This window comes from Rhamphochromis sp. 'chilingali', assembly GCF_963969265.1.
Source record: "Rhamphochromis sp. 'chilingali' genome assembly, chromosome: 1".
In the NCBI taxonomy this organism is placed as follows: Eukaryota; Metazoa; Chordata; class Actinopteri; order Cichliformes; family Cichlidae; genus Rhamphochromis; species Rhamphochromis sp. 'chilingali'.
In genome coordinates, this window is record NC_137929.1 from 34,482,235 (window position 1) to 34,503,217 (window position 20,983).

Below are 20,983 nucleotides of genomic sequence, written 5' to 3' on the forward strand. Positions count from 1 at the left end.
TCAAATATGTAAAATGTATTTTTGTCGATCGAAACTCTCTGGCTGTTTTTGGCTGGATTTTTTTTTTGACATCTAATCATCCCTAGACTCGGGGAACATTGTTTTGTTGCCAGGTCTTTCTACCGTCTCTGTCAACTATTGAATAAATTAATATTCTTAAAGCAAAAAAAACAGTATTTCTGGATCCATCTTTCTCCTGCTTTTATTACATTTCCCCAATGCTTGTTTTTGTCTCTTCTTTTGTGAGATTCTGTTTTCTGTCCCCAGATACCCAAAAAGTGCATTCCAGCGACTAATTTCCACTGTGCTTATTTACACCACGCCTTGTTTCCCTGCTCTCTGACAGCAGCTGTTCAGAGTAAACATCAGCATGTCAGCTACCCCACTATTTCACCCTGCGTTTCTCTGCTGTAATTATATGTATCAGTTTCTGGGCAGAGAAATAACTACACAGCACTCCCCGCTTCTCAGAAAAATTGTGACAGGGCTCCCTCCTTCCTGGAGAGGAGAATCTACTGAGTTTGTGGAAGTTAACGTACAGCATATCGCTGATTTAGGTGCGGAGAGGAGATCTGCCACGGAAAGGACAAACCTCAGATGGGATGCCAGTTGTAATGCGTTTTGCCAGCGTTTGCTTTCTTTCTCTTTTTGCATTTCTTAGTTATGTCTCAACACTCTTACATCAACTTGCTAGTTGTTCCCTTGCAATCTGCACCCTTCAGAAGCCAACAATCGGAAAAACCATAAACTCCAGTTGAGATACTAACTGGGAACCAATTCAGTGAGGAAAAAAAAAGCAAGACAAAGTGTCGCTTTGGCGAAAGACTCATGTTTGTACGAGTTAGTAGAACTTTTTATTCGGTTGCTAGTTGGTGCATTTTAATAAAAGCGTGCTCCAGATCTGTCCATGAAAACAATTAATTTGGCGACGATGACTTAAGTTTGCTTTTGTTCACGCTTTCCTTTCATTTTTATCACGATTGTGCAGCTCAGGAAATGTGAGAGCTGTGGTTGTATCAGCATGAAATAGCATCAAGCAGTTTCTGCTGAAGGGAAGAAAATAAACTCTGATTTCTCCAGCTATGCCGACTGCTTGAAGGAAAACTGGAAAGCACAACAACGTGCAAAAGCATTAATATTATCCTTGTTATCCTTTAATGTCAGCGTGAGTGACTGACACATCCGGAAAAAAAAACAGAGGGACCTTCAGTTTGATGGAGCGGGATAGAAAACCGCAATACTTTGTCTTATGGTGACTCTCATTTGTAGCCCACAAGAATATATCACACATTTTTATCACTGTCACCTGCCACTGTTGTGCGTCTCACACACACACACACAGACCAGTACACGGCATGTAAGAGCACACGCGCAAAGCTTATTTCATGGCAGAGCAGAGGCCCATCTGTGTGGTGCAGACGGACGCTGCTGCTGCAGTGAGCAGCGGCAGGATGGATGGCAGGGCGAGGGGCTTTAACGGCCGCATTGTGCTCCATTGAAGGAGGAATTGATTAGGTTCACTTGGATGGCTCCGTGGCTTCTCGCTGGAGCGGTGGTAGACGTCTGATGGAGCGGTGATAGGGATGAGCTGGCACTGAAGACGTTTGTAAAAGGAGGGTGCCAGGGCTGCCGAATGGACAGATGGGTGCTGATTGACAGAAAGATATGGCAGTAAAAGTATGTACTTTTGGGTGTTGCCTCGTAATTAACAATTCTCACTGGCAAAAAAATAACCTTTCTTCAACATTAGGACCTTTAAACTATTGGCCAAAAGCAAGTCATCTCATTAGCAGTGACCCGCAGATGTATGGAAAGCCTTTGAGGGCAAAATAAAGAAATCAGTCATTTGTAATTCGTTATTGGTTGTGCTATAACATCTGTCGGATCGTATACTACTGTCCAAGAAGAGGACTGCTTGCAGATATGAGATATACCACAAGATATCAAGTAGCATAAACAGTTTCGTTATTGACAAGCACAGTTTTCGTCCTCTGGACAAGCTCTACAAGTCTCCACTGGAAGAAATTCTACCTCATTTAGTCCTTCACTGCTGGATGAATCTGATGTGTAGCAGGTGTTTAGTTTCGTTGGTCACAGCAAATGATTTGCATCTTTTCATAGCAATCAGTGACCCTTTTTGGTCTCCATAGAAGCATCTGGATTTGTTGTGATTCCATTTTTGTTTTTGAAGATTCATACAGTATTTTGTCGCCTGTCTATAAAAAAAAATCCTGACTCTCTAGAAGATTGCTTAACAACTGTAAAAACAGTCAGCTTTTTAAAAATAAAACTATTGTCTTGTTATAAAACTACATTTTTAATTACTTCAAACCACTGAAATTTTCCAGTTGACTAGTTGCGTATGGCATGTTTGTTTCTGTAATGTCACATTTCAACTAGTGCTGTCAGCGTTGATCTCGTTAAAATGACGTTAACACCATAACTGCTGTGCTAACGCGTTAACGAGCTAACCACGCTAACGCGTTGACGCCATGCAGCCCCACGTCATTTTAACAAGATTAACGCTGACTAATTTCAACACTATATCTTTCATTGTTAGTTGCTAAGTCTGATTCTAAGTACTATTATTTCTGTAATCACCTCAAATTTCTCTGTAATGTGATGTGATGTAAGGCGTTATCTAAAATTAAGTTTAGGAATTTTGTGATTGCTTTGTTTGAATTAATTTAATCAAACAATCATGGGATGACTTGTGTTGCAAGCGTTCCACACCAGGTTATGCTCAGGACTAGATTTTGTTTTAGCCAGTGTGGTAATTATGGGTTATTCTAAGAAAAACACTGTGCTAGGAAGTTTAGTATAGGCTAGTTTAGTGTAGGCTAATCTGGTTAGCAGCATTGTGGTCAAGTTTACAGAGTGCTGCATTTGTGCAGAGCGGCTGCGGTCTTTGTGGTCAGTCTGAGATGACATCAGGCTAAATCACCAAAGATAATACTGATTAGATTCAGTAAACTTAGTAACTTTTATGGGTTGGAAATCTGCTATGCTAGCTCAGCTAACTTAAACTAAATCCATGGAGAGGAGCAGCAAAGGCCAGCAAATCATAGCTACCAGAGCACACACAGCAAATTATGTGACTTATTTCTAAGTGATTATTTTCCCAACATTGCAGCCCTACTTCCCAAATCCCTTTAGCCCCTGCTGATGATCGCTGTTTTTGGAGTAAGAACACCAAAACTGGATGCAGCACGTTAAAAGTAGTCAGTACTTAATAGTTTATGCTCTCTTTCTTTTCTTTTTTCATTTTAAAGGTTGCAGTTACAATAAACTGAAATATAAACTGCACAGAAATTGTCATCACTGATGAAAACGACATACTATCAAGAATAATGCTAAAACCCACTGCATGGAATCTGAGTTCAGCTTCAGCCTATACACGGCAATCAACCATTCATTGTTTCCAGTATTTAATAATATTCAGTGGGTTCTCTTGTCACACTATTTTTTGCTAGTGCAATGACCCATTTTCCCGACAGGGATCATTAAAGTTACATCTAATCTTAATAAATTGTTCGACTCCTAATAGAAAGATGAGAATTATGGATGGAAAAATAGAGCAACTACTCACAAGCTGTCTGCAGAGAATCCTTGAACTGAAGTCAAGCACCTCCCCTGTCTACAGGCTGTGCATAGTGAATGGAGAATGGATTTCCATCTCTGACTTTATCCTTTTTACTGTCTGCTTTTGTGCTGTTTGATTGAAGGCAGCATAGTTTCGGGAGCTGAAAGAAAGCGACAGCTGCAGCTGTGTCGCGCAGACTTCTCTACTCCCAGTGCGTTCACAGAGTGAAAGAAAAGTTTTAATAAACATACTGGAAGCAATGAAGATAGCGTAGCTCTTATTTTTCTCCCTTTTCCATTAGGACTTTTATCCATTTGTCAGCACTTCCCCAACTTCAGCATGGATAAGTGTTTCTTCTAGTGTTAAACATACTTGAAGAGTGAAAAAAAACATCGCAGTGATGTTAAACATGCTCCGAAAGCTCCAAAAATAGTTTTTGCAACATAGATTGAGTTTGCACGTGAAAGTTTACCTGTTGATCAGGCCTCGTGTCTTTTTGTCTTGCTGCACACAGTGCTCTCAGGTCATTGCAGAGTTCCCTCCCTGTTGTCCTGCAAAAGCTAGAAGTGCTCATAAAATGGAAAAACGGTTTTAAAAGTTGTGCATTAAAACAGCAGTAGGTAGAAATCTAGTGAAGATTAAGAGTTCCAAAATTTGGAAATACACGGCTTTTCTCCTGCAGCTCTCCCCTCCCAATCCTAACTTTCTGCCACTGGAAGAGTGTGGGTATGTGCATGTACTTCGTAGAAAATAAGTCGGTGCTTTATTTGGACTTCACGTGGGACTCAAGCCACACTCTGCCAAGCGAGTGCCCCGTGCTTAACCAGTATCAACCTTTTTGGACTTTTTATACCACTCACCTGATATATGGTCTGGAAAAAAGACTTAAGATAGGCCTACATCTCCTGTCGAGGGTTATATTTTTTAAAGTCTGAAAACACTTCCCACGAGAGGTGCAGGAGTCTAGTTTTCTCTCAGGAGTACTAGACTATTCTAGACTATTCCAGCTTATCCAGATAGCCTTTAGTAGTTGCTGTCACTGGTATTCAGGCGTATATGTATGTCTTCTTTTTTTTTTTTTCTTTTTTTTTATTGAGCATCAACAATATAGTACAAAGACATAGATATAGAAAGGCCACAATGCTCCTTTTTATATATTTACCCCACCCCAAGAACATATTGGACACCGATCCAGAAGGGGAAAGAAATTAAAATAAATAAATGAATAAAGTGAATTTAAATGAGGTACCAGGAAGTTCACCATATTTGAAGATGTGCACTTAAAGGGGAATAGTTTACACAAAATTAATCCCAATCACACAGAAAAAAAAAAGGATTTACAGTGGCTGTCGAGCATCTTTCAGGTGGGTATGGTTTTAATTTTCTCTAAATGTTTTAGCAATGTATCCCAAACAGCAAAGAATCTCTCCTTTGACCCCTTGAGAGCGTACTTTATCTTTTCCAACTGTATAAATTGTGTCAGGTCACTAAACCACAAAGGCATATGTATGTCTGGCGGTATGTCTCACGTTAATTTAAGCCTCAAAAAGTGTGATGTACACAATAAGACAATGCTCCAGATAGAAATAAACTCAGCCAATTAAAAGTGCTGTTCCTTCAAAGTGTTGTGATTTTTGCACTCTAGCACTTCCACAGCTCTGAATTGCTGTTAAGAAAACCAATGAATTGCACTCACAAGTATGTCATGGACCCAGAGTTTTGAGTTTCTGTGAACGGTTTAGGGTTCTGTTTTGGTTTGTATTGTTTATCACTTTCCTTCATCTCCCTGTGGTCTCTGTGTTATGGTTAAGCAGTATTTAGCTTGTTCGCTTTTGTGTTCCCTTCTGTTCTAGTGTCGTCGCTGGATTTCTGTCTTTCAACATCTCCTGTAAGAAGCTAATCTTGGCTCCACATTCATGGCTCCTTATGCACCCTTGTTCAGATTATTCCCTCGAAAATAGAAATAGAATAGATAAGAGAATCGATAAGGAATCGACTTGATAATGGAATCGGAATTGCTAAATTCATATTAATTCCAATCCCTAACAGCAACTCTCCCATCATCTTGGTGAAAAATTAATGCAGCTTTGGATGGGAAAAATTAACATGTGAGCCATCTTTACCGTTAAAGGCCGTCCAACAAAATATTAGAGTGTGTGACTTTTCAACAAAAAGATTTTTGTCTGATTCAATGTTTGAGCTCGATGGTTTCCACACAGCCAAAGTGAATAGTCTGTGTCAGTCTGTGGGGGTGTCTTAAATAAAGTTCCACCTAAAGCAGTGAGGGGTGTCCATAGCAACAAAGCCCAGCAAAACACAATGGGATCCAGACACGGTGCTAAACTACATGGAGTGGATAAAGTTTCGAGAGGCACGTCTTTATGACATGTCAACCCACCATGTTTTTTTTTTTGTCGTCTCCACCTCCGTTCTTTGGTCGGCATTTTGAACAATGAGCTCAATATAGGCAGAAGGTGGAATACAAGAAGACCACAAGTACAGCGTGCAAATAGAAAGAATATGATTGGCTATACAGAAGGCGTAGAAGATTATGTAAAAACATCCACGTGTCTATTTGGCCAACACAAATAGCTGCACTTGAATTTGAAGGCCAGCAGTTTCCGTTGACAACTTTTGCATGCTCTTCTTATATTTCTACTGCATTTCTCTCACCTTCTCAAAACAAACGCTTACTTGAAAACTCAGCCAAAGAGAGAAACTGAGCCCTCCTAAGTAAATCCTTAGCGTTGGGTGCTGGCTGGGTGCAATAAATCCAGCCAGGCCGGCATGGGTGGGAGGAGAGGAGAGCCAGGAGGTAATTTATGGACAAAAAAATGGAGCATTTTTCCTAGCTGCTCATAAACTAAAACACCCAGCCTGGCACACTAATCCACGGACCACCAAACTCTCCCCTCACCAGCAGACAGGTTGACATCACCTTCGATCATGGCTAAGCTATTGCGAAGGGAAAGGCCGTCATTTATTTCCCATGATCCCGTGGGAGGCTGGAAGAAGGCAGGGCAAAGATGTGAAGGCAGGATCACACAGAATATTATGACCTCCTTCTCTCACCTCTCCCGCGCTCGTCTTTCTTCTGCTTTTGAAAGGTGGACGGGAGCAAACATTGGTGTGTTTGTGGATGTGTGTGTGTTTGTGGGTGTGTGCACATATAAGAGATACAGAGAGAGAGAAGAAAAGCTTTGATTATGGGGAGTGTGTGTGAGATAGTAGCAAAGAGGGAGATTGTGTGGGAGGGATGTGAGTTGCAACCAGCAGAGAAAGCAGCGCAGGGCCGTTTTTTCCTGATGAATCTTTAACACACACACACACAGGCAGCAACACACACAGACACACAAAAGAAAACATTTAATTTTTCCAGCAGCACAAATAAGACCGCTCCACCATGAAAGCAACAGACACCTTTATCCTTTTGGCTCTTCTGTGTGCACTGGTGTGTCCGGCGAGGATCGCATGGAGCGGTGCATGTTTATGCATGACGGTTGCACTTTTTTGCCCCTGCATTTAAGGTTAAGAACACACATCCTCTGCTGCTCAGGTTCTTTTGTATGGAGACATATGCATCTCTTCGGTCAGTGTTATTACCACCTAAAAGCTTGCTGGCTGTGGATTTATACTCGTGTGCGACTCTGCCTGTGTAGCCCGTCCCTTCACGGATCAATGCATTAAAGCCCGCTGCTTTGAATACCAAACAAGGCTTTGGCTTGCACCTCCAGCGCCGCTGTGCTGAACAGATTGCATGTGGTCACTCTCCTCGCTACACACCAATTGCCTCCCACAGAAATGCCTTCTTCTCCCCGAGCAGCCTGAGAACCACTGTGTGCTATTTAATAGCAGCCCCAGCCACCCTCTCTTGGCGCGGCACGCAGCCTGCCGAGGCTCCCTCGGTAAGCAGCGCTCCCCGTGCTCCTACATGCAAAATTTATGACTGCAGCAAAACACAAAAGAAGAGCGGGATCCAGTTCTGTCTCGTGGAGCAGATATAGGTTTTCAAATCCCAGACTCCTATATCCCAAGACATTGTTCAGCTGTGTGTCAGTGGCAGAAGGAGTAAGGAAAGAGGGAAAGATTAAAGTGTTCCTGTCTAACACGTGTCTATTTTCATCCTACTCTACAGAGTATAAAAGCTTCTGTCTTACAGTTAGAAGAGGGAGCAGACTCCCGAGCACAACTGGGCTGCCTCTCGTACCTGCACTGGGTACAGCTGGAAGATTGGCCCATTTTTCTGGTGCTATAAAGGCAGCACCTGCCTCTAGAGCTGACTCTCTGAGCAAACAGTGATTCAAGTTTGGAGAAGAACGTTAAAGTTTGAATATTAATGTCTGACTTAACTGTGCAGCTGCACAGATAATCACAAAACACAAGAAGACTCATTTCAAAGTAAGACGGCTGATGTCCAAACAAGCTTGGAAGGAATAACAACGGTATTGCCTATCAGAATTTAAAGATGTGCACATGTCATTTTCAGTTAAACTAGTGAGCAGATGGAGACTCTGTCGCTTATCCGTCTTCCACCCCTTTCACATAGGCCCAGATGCTGGTTGGCGACAACCACGTGTAGGGAAACATTTATATTCCGCAAGTGGTTATGAGTGGTTGCTGGAGATTGCTAGTAGTTGCTTGGTGAAAAGAGTTGCAAGGAGACTGGTGCTCCAGAAACCTTGTGATTGCTTTGGTTGCTAGCAGATTGTCGTGGACACCAGGAGTCGTCTCAATGAGAGACGGAAACTGAAACCACAAAGTTCAACCTTCAAAGTAAACCTTGTAGCTTCAATATATGTTGCTATCGCTCCAATCGTTAAGCCAGTGTCTTTAATGCAAACTACTGGTGACTGTGGTTATCTACTAGTGAACAAGGAAATCACAAGGAGATTTTTAAAAGCAACAACTTCTTTACAACGGATTTTACCTAGCAACCTCCAGCAACCACTCATTAGACCAGGGGTGGGCAACTCCAGGCCTTGAGGGCCAGTGTCCTGTAGGCTTTAGAAATCACCCTGGGTCAACACACCTGAACCAAATGATTAGTTCATTACCAGGCCTCTGGAGAACTTCAAGACATGTTGTGGAGGTAATTTAGCCATTTGAATCGCCTTTGTTGGATCAAGGACACGTCTAAAACCTGCAGGACACCAACCCCCGAGGCCTGGAGTTGCCCACCCCTGCATTAGACCATTAGTTACTATGGGGTCACTAGAACAGGGGCATAATGTTGTCAGCACCATGCAAAAAAGAAGGGTTTACCACTACTACTAGCACACTGGCCCACTCAATTAGCTCTTGACTACATTTGTATGAAAAATCCCACATACATTATCTTCTGTTTCAACAAAAATTGCACGTTAGCAAATGTGACTTTGTTTAATATTTGTCGTGTTTGGCATGGTAAAATACTGACTCAGACATTTATACATGACATTAAGGCACAAGCCACTATCAAGTTTAAAAAAAATGGCAGGTGCTGAATAAACTTGGAAAGCTTTTTAACCCTCCTGCCTTCTTGGGACCTTTTTGTGCCACTGCTATGTGTTAAATGGCTGCCATTTCCACTGTGTTCAGTGGAATATAACCAAACTTGCCACAGGATAGTTTTTACCTGTCAATGTTAATATTCCAGTGTGAATTCCTTAAATCAGCCTAAAATGGCTGAGCAGCAGAAATCCCCACACCCATCACCCTGGGGACCATTTTCTGCCCATTGACTTCCATTATAAACGCTATTTTTCAACCCCAAATTATCATCATATGATTTTATTTTTTCTTCTTTTCTTGGATGTCAATGAAGACTCAGGGCCTTGAAGTTTTAATTTTTAAATTGCAAAAAAAAATGCAAAAAAAATAATGGCAGGTCAAAATGTATGTTGGTGCCAATCTTTGGTCCATCTAAAGGCCTACTTATAATGACAATCACATATTACTTCAACTGGTTTTTTGTGGAAATATTTAGTTTCGTTTTTTGGTTTTTGGGGCTTATAACACAGGGCGCTCATGTAATAACACTGGGATTTGAAGGGTTAAAACAACGAAAATATAATTAAAACTTTACATGAATATTTCAGGGAGAAGTAGTTTTACAAGGTTGGCTAATTTAAAGTGGAATAAAATATGGATATATGGTCTTTTTATGGCGTGGCTGAGAATGGTCCCTAGGGTGATGGGTGTGAGTTTTTTAAAGGATGGCAGGAGGGTTAAAGTAAGAGTCAACCAAGCGCTCAAACACACACGAGGTTTTGCCTGCTGGGTACCGCTGAATTTAAAGTCAGTCATTACATGCTTGACCCCCATGTCATCTTCACTCCTTTCGAAACTCCTGTGCTCATTAATCCATATTCTAAAATGTCATTTGGTCATCCCTTTTTATTGCCGCTCAGAGTAGGAAGAAGTGATAAAAGATACAACATGGGTGGATGCGCGGGTAATAGCTTGCCCGAGTTTGTGTTGTCCTACGTTTTCCAACCAGCTGCACAATTGATTGGCCTTAATGATATTTTCAAGGGCAAGAAGCTGAAGAAACAAAGCTGTCCAAAGTCCTGATAGAACTCTGTCCATAAAGTGCCTGTCAGTAATTCCAAGGTAGGTCTTTTTCCCCCTCCTTTCATCACCTCTGAAACAGAAAATAAATGCCCTACCCACATTGATTTAAGCTTTAATAACTGAACTGCTCAGGCACTACATAGAAAGTGAAAAAAAATTGCCAAAGTGGTCACTGCTTTTTTTCACCTACCATTTGGACACTGTCCCTGCACAGAAAATGACTGCATGGGCTGTTTGTACAGGCTGTTATTATGACCCACAGCTGTGTTTTAAAGTTGTGGGACTCCAGAGGTTTTATAAATGAGTGTATGTAAAATGTGAGCTGCTGTAGCTGCCTTCAAATGCAACTACATTCCTTGTGGCCAGAAAATTGGACTTTTTAACATGTGATTAATGTCGCAGACTTGTTCTTTCCTAAACTAGAGGATTTTGGGGTCAAAACCTGTCCACATAGTGTTTTGAAGTAAAGCAAAAAAAAAGGCAAAACAATATCCTTGACTTGTGCTCCTCCTACCACAGTTTTACTGACGTTTTTTGTTCTTTATATGTGGAATCGCCCCAAACGTTTAGATGGATTGCTTTAGAAACTCTTCATCTAACATGCTGATTAGGATTTTTTTTAAACTAGCTTTGCATTGTCCAAATCTGATATATTGATATTCAAGTTTTGCTTTCTCTGATGTGTATGGATGGTACTGTCTCTTCTGTCAGCCTTTTTTTTTATTTCAATTTATAGCATCAACCACAAAACAAGACAGCCATCCATTTTTCTAACCATTTATCCAATTCAGGGTGGCAGGGGGGACAGAGCCAAGGCAAACCCCAAACAGGTCACCAATCCATCACAGTTGAAAATATCAACTGTTTGCACTAATCGTACGATGTTAGCATTTAACTTTTGCTTGTTAGCTGGTGAAATTTAACTCGTATTGTGCCGTTTCTATGCAGCAAATGGCTTTTTTCTGTTACTGTGTGTTGTGATATTTTGATACCATGGTAGCATTTACAGGATATTGTTTTATTGTGATATTATACAGAAAAGAGTTACTCAATAAGGCCCATTTAATAGTTGTTTTTCTCTTTCTCTCTGACCCAAGAATTGATGTGTAAGACTCACAGGCTGGTACCCCAAGGTCGAAAATACCACAGAGACGAGACCACTTCCTTACTCCCATCCTCCCTTCTTTATCTCTTAGAAAAAGGCTCGTTAAAGGCCAGGTGGTTTGTTTCAGAATTCACTAATGAAAGAACTCTGTATTCTATGTCTAGGAGTGTATTTTGCTGGGATGATCATAAATTGTAGCTGAACTGATAAACTACACACAGGATACTTCTTTGCTCACAAGGCAGGAAGACGTTTCCTTATTTGGTCTGTACCGGTTTGAACTGAGAACTTGCTGACACACGAACCTTTTTTTCCTCTATATAAGCTGTTGTGTACTTAATAAACCTTTGAGTCGATTGGGAAGGCAACCTAAAGCAGTCTCTGTTTTCTTGTTCTCCCAAGCTGCTCCCGAGCTCGTACTAACACGCTGAATGGCATACCTGAGTGTTACTTTAAATAATTAGGAATCTTAGAAGGAAAGGACAGAACTCTGCTTATCGCTCGTGCCTTGGAGGGAAAACCGGGATGGACATTTTTTCCTTCACTGTGGTTATAAGGCAAAAAATTTAATCAATCAATCAATCATCAAACCAATAAAGCAATCAGCAGTCCATCATTATTTAAAGACTTATGGGTCAGTCAGTTCGTAAACTAAATCTAACATGGTGATGTAATTGCCTCTCATGGAGACCATCAAAGGAAAAGGAAGACCAAAAGTTCTCTCTTCTGCAGAGGATGAGTTTGTTACAGTTAACCATCCTCAGCAATTGCCAATTAACGTCACCTCCGGGTTAGGGCTATCTGACCAAAAAAGGGGAGTGATTGAGTGCTGCATCAGACAGCCTGGCCCCCGCAATCACTCAACCTAAACCCACTTGAAATGGTTTGGGATGCGGTAAAAGAAAAGCATCCTTGTGCACATATGAGGAAACTCCTTCAACACTGTTGGAAAAGCATTCCAGGTGACTACTTTATGAAGCTTGTTGAGAGTAAGTGAGAGTGGGCTGTTATCACAGCAAAAGGTTACTTTGAAGCATCTAGTGGACAGTTCCCAACTATTACTCAGTGCATTAGAACAAAAACATCATCGGCGTGTCAGACCTCACTTTGGCTCTCTCCGTTTCCATGCTCACAAAGTAGAGATCGATCGGACACAAAATGGGTATTTACAGTAAACCCTAATTTGTCCTTTGTACAGTTTTGTACAGAGATGTTGACTGCACAGTCAACATGGTTACAAAAAGTATTATTGGTCAGTTCAGCTGGTAACAAGGAAGGGGTTAGGACCAGCATATTTTGTTGGTGCATTCAATTTTGAGTGAAGTTCCACTTTGCCCAAAAACGTCAGAGTCAAGCCGACTGACGTCATAAATAATCCGATATTGTCAAGAGAAGTTTGGTACGAGAACAAAATAACAGTTTGCTTGAACAGGTATACATAGGTCAGACCATTAATTGGGTGTTGTGACGCCACTCAAACCGAACGTGTTTGCAGTTAAAAATAGGCTTTATCCATACAGTGTCTGCTCAGGAATAATTGTTTAGCATTGAGTGGTAAATAACAAGTTAGGCTTGTCTCCCATTGTGATGTCAGTGCTGCTGACTTCGCCGACCGATCTATTGTAACACCGTACTGTGCATTGTTCACTAAACGATGACTAATAAATGCTGTTAGACTTTAAAGAGGATCACATAAACACTGTGCACTCATATTCAGTATTTGAAAAGTAGACTGTTGAAATGTATCATAATAAAAATCATCTGATCCTTAGCAGGTCTAAAAATTAGATAAATATACCTTCATGTTAACTAAAGCACATTATGTTGATTGACTCCTTTTACAGAAATATAATTTTTATTCGTTTGGTGATATTGTTGTGTGTTAACAATGCCAAGGAGGAAAAACACCAGCAAAGACGATGTAACTACAGCCCAGCCCATGCAGCATTATATTAATAACTAACCTTGTATTGTGGATGGATTATCTCAGTTGTTCTCCTGACTGAAGCTTGGTCCTTTTACAGCATCCTGCCATGCAACTGCATTTGTCCCTAACTTTCGGGAACCCTCGCATTAACTTTTATCGAGTGGAAAAAAGTTAGCATTCATCCTCCAGTTTCACTGTGTTTATGTTATGCTAACATAGCTGTGTAGCTAGCAATCAGGTAGCACATCATTATATACCAGCTAGCCCAACTTCAGTAACCCTACAAACATCAACTACTGTTTACTTTCCTGTCTTCATTTATGTTGGAAGTGATAGCAGAGCTATTGATTTTTTTCAGAAATCTCTCAGTCAGAACATGGTATATTATATTTACACGGAAACTAGCGAGCTAACTTCCTACAAACGTCTAACTCCGTTAAATTTCATAAATTCGGTTTTCATGGATGCCTGGATGTTAAACTTAGTTGTTACACCTGGTAGAGCAGAACGCTGATCATTTTATTAAAGATGAAAGAATTTAGACAGTTTTAACTCAGTGATGCCACAATGTTCGTTTGACTTTGGGACCTGCAGCGGAGTTTGGGCCCAAACACGGCTAATAACGTCAAACTTAAAGACCGGATTGTTGTTGCCCATCAATCTGGAAGGGTTATTAGGGCACAATTTGAAGTCCAACATTCAGTAAAGTGTGAAAGATTATTGACTGTAATGAAGACAGCTGCCATTCGTCCCAAGAGTGTACATCCCAGGAAAATTCACCCCAAGATTGTGCAATGCTCAGAGAAACTGCAAAAAAGCCTCTGAGCTACAGTTGAGTTAAGCATGCTAAATATTAAAGAACAGTTTTTATCATGACTCTGTGTTGTACATGTAACATCGATTTTTAATTTATTTTTTTTCCTACAGATTGTTTCAACTTATTTATTTGGGTCTTTCCACTTACATGTGTTTTTACTTTACTTCTATTCAAATGTTAATTAAAGAAAGTTAAGAAAATCAGGAGAAGTCTGGATACTAATCCACAGGGCTATTATTTTATGTGCTGTTAACTCCAGCTTTCTGTTATTACATGCTTGAACACACAGCTTTGCTAATACAAAGGCCTTACCCTTTCTCTAAAGTTTTGCCCAAAATCTATTAATTATTGCCGTCTGTGACATTCTCTTTTCTATTTTAAATGTATCCAAGAAATATCTTCATAGTTTCTGGCAGGCTTCCTAAAATGCCCATTAATCTTAATTTTGGACTTATCCGAGTCTCGCTTTCCTCTCAGAGTGATAGTTAGTATTTCCACTGGCGGAGAAAATAGCTTTTTAAGATTGCCATGATGTGGCAACAAATCACATTCTGACATCACTGAAAAGGGGTCAGAATCAATCAGCTGCCCAGTGGCCTTTGACATTCAATAAACGTCAGCGGGTATTTATATGCGTTCTAACAGCTGGCTAAAATAACAGGCCGCAGATGACAAAATATGATAACAATTAGACAGGCCGAAGCGTGTGGGCCCCTCACATCTGCATGGATCACCGGCTGAATCACAGCCTTGGTGGGAAATAGAAGGAGACAGACTGTAGGGAGGGGAAGATATGAGGAAGATGGAAGGTGGAGGATGAGGATGAGGGGGCTGGGGTAAGACAGAGTGAGGAATCATCACGCTGATGTGGTCATTTACCAGAAAGCATCGCTCAGCCCACACAAACCCAAATGCCACCATCTAAATCCAGCCTTAATTAGGCCCACGCTGAATGAAGAGGACAGGAGGCTGAGGGGACTAACAATATCAGTTGTTTACAATAAAATCAACCACCTTGTTATGGCGAATGTGTGACAAGGTGATAAGGTCACACATGGGACTCCATTATAGCAAAGTAGATGCAGCTTTATCTGCTGAAATTGATCCCAGCACCCTTTGCTTGTTCTGGATTACACATTCCTCACAGAGGGAAACACAAAAGCATCCCAGAAAACCTCATTCAAAATCCAGAACTCATTCTAGTATCCGTGTTGTGCCGCTCATTGGAAAATTCTGACGTATACGTTAATAAATATGACCGGGAAACTTAAGTTCAGCTGGCTGAAGGATAGAGACGAAGCATCCTGCCCTGTGCATAATTCATGATGTATATCATCAGCGTAACGTGTTACAGCGAGAGCAGACAGTCGCAGGATTGAGATTAAAACACTCCCGATGGCTTACACCCTGCATATGTGTCGGCTGCAGATAATGGCCTGCGTCCAGCGTGCCTGGCTTTATTCATATTCAGCTTTGCTCACACGCCTGAGTTATGTCCTTCCACAGGTGCGGAAATAACAACCCCACTGCTGCCTTAATGGGCAGTCTCAGCACACTCTGCCTTCCTCTTCTCTTTTTTTCCTCACCCTCTCTTTGATTGATTGTTTTAATTTAAAAATAACCCAAGTTATCTATTTATTTTTGGTTTATTTATTTCACTGAAAGAGCTCCTATCGGTCACTGGCAGGTCGCACAATTCCAATTTCCAGAGACGTTCCCCACCAAAAATGCAGAATGAGTCTAATAATGGCCTTTCGCTCTATCAGCCTCCCTCTCCCGCCCCTCGCCCCTGACACCTTTTGGCTCGTGTTGTCAGTCAGTCATTGTGTTCTTCAGAGCGGGGAGATAGGTCAAAAAGACAGACATTTGGCATTTCGTGTGAGGAAATGTGGTGGAGTAAGTTAGCCATTAAACTGTCTACAGTAGTGGAAAAACTTATTCAGCCTTAAAAATGCAGGGTATCAGGTCAGTGCTTCTTATAATTCTAGTTTTTGTAAATGGTTATGTATACATCCCACATTAAAGCTCACATGAGAGTTTCTTTCACAGTATGTGACACTATGTGACTACTTGTAGTCACAATGAGTCTCGTTGTTGTCAGAGTTCAAGGCACAATCACTACAGTGCTTCGTGCTGATAGGAAGGCAACAGTAGCTCAAATAACCACTTGTTACAATCAAAGTATGCAGAACAGCACCTCTGAATGTGCAGCATGTCAGACCTCGAAGCAGATGAGCTACAGTTCATTTCAGTTTCATTTATATAGAGCCAAATCACAACAGTTGCCCCAAGGCGCTATATACTATAAGGTAACCAGGTCTTATGACTCCCTTTGAACAAGCACTTTGGCGACAGTGGGAAGGAAAAACTCTCTTTTTACCAGGAAGTACCCATACGGAAAAGAAATAGTAAAAACTTATATGTGATTACTCATGAAAGTGGCCACTTTCATGAGTAAATCATATAAGGATTACATGATTTACTCATGAAAGTGGCCACTTTCGCATTACTTTCATACATAGTTTTAGTAAGAATCCAAAACATACAAGTTTCATTATATAATTTTTCAAGGGATCTTATATCTGTTTTCACACTTATATGCTTTTCATACAAGTTTCACACAAGACAGATACAAACTTTATAAGATTTATATATATCTTTTCCATATGGGTAACCTCCAGCAGAACCAGAACCCTCAGGGAGGAGCGGCCATCTGCCACGACCGGTTGAGGACTAAGACGCGCTGTAGAAGAGAGCCAGAGATTAATAATAAGTAAAAATGAAATGCAGAGATATAGTGAGTAAAAAAGTAACACTCGGTGAATCATGGGGTTATTGCAAGGCTTATTGCAGCATAACAAATGGAAGATCCAGCTCTAACTATATGCTTTATCAAAAAGGAAAGTTTTAAGCCTAATCCTAAAGGTACAGTGGGCGTCTCTCTCCCAAATCCAAACTGGGAGCTGGTTCCACAGAAAAGGGGCCTGAAACCTGAAGGCTCTGTCTCCCATTCTACTTTTAAATACTCAAGACCTGGTGCGTCAGCTAAGATCAGAAAACTGAGGCTACAATTTACATGGACTCACTAAGAAAAAAACTGGGAAAAAAAACCTCCACATGAAACCATGAATCAATCCTGCTTTGTAGCCAAGATTCATGCTGTTGGTGATAGTGAAGCCAACTTTTGATGGCTGTTTTTTTTGTGCCATGACACAAGGTCAAATAAGCTCAAATTCGATTCTTGAACATGACATGAAGTTCATTGTATTCAAATGGCCTTCAAATTCACCTGATTTCAATCCAATGGAGCACCTTGGGAAGAAGAGATTGACATCATGGAATTGTAGCCAAAGAAATTTGCAGTAACTATGTAGATGCCATAGGTAGAAGGGTACTAATGAAAGTTTTCAAACTGAGATATAGTGATATTGTGAAGGTAAAGAGTCAGACATTTCCATCAAAACCTTGTAGTCACCAAAATAGAGCACAGCACAGCTCATAATAGTTATTCTCTGCCTGGGGAAACAAGGAGTTACTCATGTTTATAGTCAGTTGGCAGGGTAAGCTAAAATGAAAGTGAATATTGGACTAGAATAGCTACGGGGGTCATAAACACAACTCTTCCATCCATCCATTTTTGTCCTTTTCAGGATCACTGGGGGACAGGAGCTCATCCCAGCTGTCAAAAGGCAAACCGTGAGATAAATTCTAGACAGCTCGCCAGTCTGTCACAGGGCTAAACATTTGTATCAAATGTTAATAGCTCTTTATGCTATCCATCTATCTATAGCCAAATTCATCTAGTACAGCTACATGATGCATCGGGCAGACATGCAGATCACTGCTGTATTGCAGGGGAATAGGACCACTGCAAATCCACTTCCTTAGACAGACGTGTGATTATATGAGATTTGTGTGGCTAAGAGTACAGAGCACTCAATGTGCATGTGCAAAGCAGGTGCAAGAATTCAACCCGTGATTAATAACTGCATCATTTCAGTTTAAAAGTTGTTGTCAGCTGAGCTGCGTGCTTGCCAATCCTAAAGCTTCTTGCTGTGGATATCAACACTGGATATTCAGAAGACGTTATGAAGAAATATCATACAACTTTGATGTCAGCTCCATAGGGACACCTTTTCCTTGTTTGAAAAAAACCTTTTAGATGTGTTTAATTAGCTTGATCTTGATGAACTTGTGAATGTGAAATGAGCTTTGTTTGTTCTGTCTTCATTTAAATTAACCGTGAAAGGGGGTTACATGTTTCCAAAAATCAGACGCACATTTAAAACACTGCTTCAGTGCAATGTTCTCTTTGTGAGCCACAGAATAACACAACATCCTGTCCAGCTGAAGTTAAAACCAGTATATATCACATATATCTACCCACTAGCATTTCATTTAGTGTGTGTGTATGTGTGTGAAGTTGCACTTCAGGATTTTTCCTGCCTTGCAATTATTACCACCCAGCCAAATAGTCTCGGGGACCTTATGGAATGTAATTTCCAAGAGGCGCCCCAAGAGTCCTGGCTAGGTTGTGGGAATTGGTAAACACAGAGAACGAGCTGAGTCCCTGAGGTCCTGTAGTGCCTAAGAGAAAGGGTAAGTGAGTGTGGATAACACTGCTATCAAACAATGAGACAGCACAGTTGGCCAGAAAGGGACTTAAACTCATTACAGCTCAGGAAGGCTGGGCTCAGAGTTGTCTAGTTATCGGTGTGAAAATTAGGGCTCTATAAAGGAGATTTTGGAAATGTCACTCGGCGAAATGAACTCACTTTCAGTGCTTACAGTGTTAACTGCTATCCTGTAGTATATTAGGGCCATTGTGTTGAACTTGCGATGTTGTGTAGAGCAGCTGGAGAGTAAAACGAAAAAACAAGAGTTGGAATTCGTTTCAAAATCCACCAAACGCATTTCCAAGCGAGGCATCCAAGTGTCTGTTTATTTATCTACCAAATCCAGGAATCTCTTTAATCACAGATGCAGATGAAGGGAAGAAGATTGAAGAGCATTTGAGAGATAAATGTGAAAAGGAGTGGGATGTTTAGGCCTTGAACTAACTGTGCGATCAAAAAGCGTCTGGCAAGGTGATATTGTTGTATATACTGTACTGCGTGTTTCTACCTGGCAAATGATTTTCAATTTCCTCAGGTTCAAAGATCACCAAGTAAGATTTTAAACCAATTTAGCAGTTTCCACCTGTTCTTTAAAAAAGAAATAGGTCAGAAGCTCTGCACAAGCCAAATGAAAGTAATCTGAAATGCTTTATCGAAGCAGAACTACACGGGCTAATTGGCAACTTTCTAAAGACTCGGAAAGGCTGCATTTTAATGAACACAGTAAAAACTAATTTGATGTTAATAAGTGATGAGGAAACTGAAATCATGCCAAAATTAGTAAAATTATTTGTAGCCTACACACCACAGTTGAAAACTTAAGCATTGCAAGGTTGACTGCAATTAGATTTATGACATTGTTAGAATAGAAGTTGAATCCAGCACTTTTTTTTAAACTACTGGCAGCATAATTTGCAAGGATATAATCAAAGCTTCAATGGAAGAGTCAGTCGGAGTTGTACTTTTGTTACGAGAAAGTGGGCTAATGAATAGAAATTCTTAGCGGAGTCAGCTACAAGTAAAATGTTGTCAGAGATAATCAAAATATGTCTCAGAGGTTTCCCTGAGAAGAAGAGGGCTAAAACGTCTTCAGCACGTCAAGAAGACTTCAAAGAAAAGGGAAGCTCCTCGTGTATGTCAGTCACTATCAAACGAGCTCTGATTCATTATTATGCCAGGACGTAGCTTACCGGGTCTGATGAAGACCAGCGAGAGACAAAAAGGAGGAAGATCCACCAACAAAGGTCACTGAAAGGCTTTTGTTCTGGAAGTATGTAAAATGCGCATTAGCCTTTAATAGTATATTTGAAATGTCAGTAAGATACAGCCTTCAATGACATTTACCATGATTATGTGTATCTCCAAAAGTTGATTCTGTTAATCTAGACGTAGCGTTTTCTGGGAGAAACGTTTCGTCGCTCATCCAAGTGACTTCTTCAGAGACTGAAGAATTCAATTCCTGGATGATTGAGAATGCATCAAGACGATTATCTGTATATTTAGTGACATATAACATTCAGGAATTATTGCCATGGACGTGTGCATTTTAAGGCTTTATAGAACAATAAATAGAAAGCGATTGTCTGTGAAATTACTAGATTTTAGCCAGCTGCAGGAGAAAAGCTACTTTAGTTCTTTGTAAAACATTTTCAAAGGTTTTAACACTGATTTGTAATTTTAATGCGTTAAAGGCTAAATTATACTCTGTTATGGACACAGACAGCTGTAAACCTGAAGGTCGAGGAGTCCTTCCTGTTAAAATATTTTGACGTATGCTTAAAGACCACCGCCTGGGTAGCAAGTGTAGGTGGTGCATTTTAATGTAAATTCTCTATGGGCGAATCACAAAAACCAAGTAGGTCCGAAGACGTCCACACGGACTGATGACAAAGACTGATGACGTATTGGGACCTTGGTGCAGCGATCCCCAACCCCTGGGCCATGGACCCGTACTGGTCCGTGAGTTGTTTGGTACCGGGCTGCAAGAGTTGAGGCTCGGGTGTAAAATTTATGGTTTTCAGGGTTTTTATCATTTACTCGGTTTTCCTGGGTCTTTTCCTGCATTGTACTTGTGTGTCTTATTTTGAAAGAAACATTTACAGGTTACCAAAGCAACCAGAGAGCATCAAGGGGCAGAGAGGCGGATGTTGCTCTCAATGTTGTTGGCGCGTTTCAGGAGGACGCTGCTAATAAAGTTACACAATTACACAGTGAATTCGCGTTTATTATTATATTTACAAAATACTACAGTTTTTGTCTTGGTTGTATCATTTTATTTTGTTGTATTTATCCGTGACACTTTAAAGGCCGGTCGGTGAAATTATTGTCTGACATTAAACTGGTCCTTGGAACAAAAAAGGTTGGGGACCGCTGCCCTAGTGGA